At 38.9% G+C, this 2084-nt stretch overlaps 1 protein-coding gene across 1 annotated transcript in view; it reads left to right on the top strand.

The window, feature by feature from the left end:
• LOC108578130 (microtubule-associated protein Jupiter) overlaps positions 1 to 2084 on the top strand; it is a 92109-nt gene that overhangs the window by 857 nt on the left and 89168 nt on the right. The gene's annotated exons all lie outside the window — the stretch shown is intronic.

Genomic DNA, 2084 nt, shown 5'->3' with positions numbered 1-2084 from the left:
TTGATAATTGCATAGTCGGTAATGGCTTAAATAAACCGTGGGGTTGTAAGTACAAAGGTGTGACAGCAGATTGCGCTCGCTGCACCATTTCTGTTCAAAGTTTTTACGAATTGAATTCTAAAATTTATAGTTTTTTTGTTTTCTAATTTGAAGCAGTGTGTTTTATGAAGATAATTATTTGTAAGGATTATCAAATTAAGTGAACATTTTCAAATAAATAAAACTTTTTTACAATTAGTGTGTTATCAGTAGTAATATTTACAAAAAAATAGTGTAAATTTCTAATATTCTTATAATTGCTACTTTTGAATATATTATTGTTATTTTTAAAGATGCAATTGCTGGTTTATTATATCATAAAATTGTGATACATGTTGGGTGATAAGTTGTGGGACTGTAGTGCATATTGTATGGTTTTAATTCCACCTGGTACGTATTCCAAGTGCAAACGTTATAATTAAGAAAGCAGTGCAACTTATATAATCTTTTCTTATTTTGTAAGGTCTTGGTGAGTGAGTTTGCCCTAGCAAGTATCACGTTTCAAGTCCGGCATTTTCTAGAAAAGAATTAGCGGTTTACCGCGGATAACGGCTAAACATCGCAAGGCATGTTTCTAATAAACGGGGCGCCTGATTTATCGGTAGAGTTAGAAAAAAGCATAGGGTTTAAAATGTAAAGTATAAAGAGGGTTTAAATATATACATATTTACGAAGAAAATATTCTCAAATATTTTGAATAAAAACTGAAGTGCATTCTGTGCTTAAGCTGGTTTTAACATGAATGCATAACAATTTTTATGATATAAGACATAGATAGATTAAAATTGCCGGATGTCTGTAATGATAATAACAGAAAACAACAAGAGGTTAATTTCCTTCCCATATATACCTCTCCGAAGAATGGCCAATTTTTTCTTCTCTTTATTTTCGAAATTGTTCTTTCCGAATGCAATTACTGTATGAGAAACGTTGGTGAATAGTGTCTTTCTTTCGGTCGCAAAATATTTTCTCGGAACAGCATGTGAATAATACGCACACTTCTGAAATACGAGTCACGCTGTTTCAGGCTGACTCACCCGGCGTCGCGTAGTTCTTAGCGTGCCGCATAGAGGCGTGTACATTTAAGCCTGAAGCTTCCTAATTACATAGGTACAATATTCAGCCTACCCTTTGTTCTCCCTCTTTCCGTTTCTCTCTCTTTCTCGTATCTTCGCCATGTTCATTTGTATATGTCCCCTTGATACCATGTGGACATTGTGGTGTGCAACAGGAAAGAAGTATTCCGAGAAGTACATGATTATTGAGGATTTTAATTTTATTTAATTTCACCATCGAATATTCCATTTACTTGTATCCAATATTTACGTACTTGTTGGAATAGATATGGCTACCATTACAATTCTTCTTACTTTCGTAATACTTACGGTTGATTAATTCTTATTTTTCAAATTAAACCAAGAAGGACAATCGTTGGAAGGAAGGAAAAATGGTGAAAGTATCAGAGACGATCGATCATTTCGTACAGGCAATTAAAATGAAACATTCATGTTGAACACACGGCTGAGAACAAGTGGCATCGAATTCTATGTTTCCATTTACGGTCAAGCGACGCAAGGTATTCTTGTGACGAAGAAAATCCGTAAGGAGCGCGATTCAAAGGATAAATATAACCGCTGTCGCTGGCCAGGCAGGAGTTAGCCGAAGGGAGTTGTCTCCGAAGACCGCGTCCGTGACTGTGCTTAAGGACATATGCCCCTCGAGGCCTGTCCGCGCAGTCTCGTAGGCTGCATAAACCGGCTTAAGGCCCCGTGCACACGTGCACGAGGATCATTCTCCCTACGCAGGTTCGCGCTGTGACGCCGTGTCGATCTCCTCTACCGTCAGTGGATTTCACGATTGTGCAGAACACAGCACGCTTCCTTTCGTGTTTCTCCACTTTTTGGAGGTGGCGCCTCCTCGTGTAGCGTGCGTTAGTTTCCCTCCGCTTTTCTGTCGTTCTATCTCTCTTGTTCGTGGACGGTGGTGCGCGCGTACGACAAGGAGAGAAACGGAAGAGGAACACGAGCGGCGTGACCCAGCCTGAC

This window comes from Habropoda laboriosa, unplaced genomic scaffold (genome assembly GCF_001263275.1).
Source record: "Habropoda laboriosa isolate 0110345459 unplaced genomic scaffold, ASM126327v1 scaffold5, whole genome shotgun sequence".
Lineage (NCBI taxonomy): Eukaryota > Metazoa > Arthropoda > Insecta > Hymenoptera > Apidae > Habropoda > Habropoda laboriosa.
The sequence above is the reverse complement of the archived record's forward strand: the minus strand, read 5'-3'. Positions and strand labels throughout refer to the sequence as shown.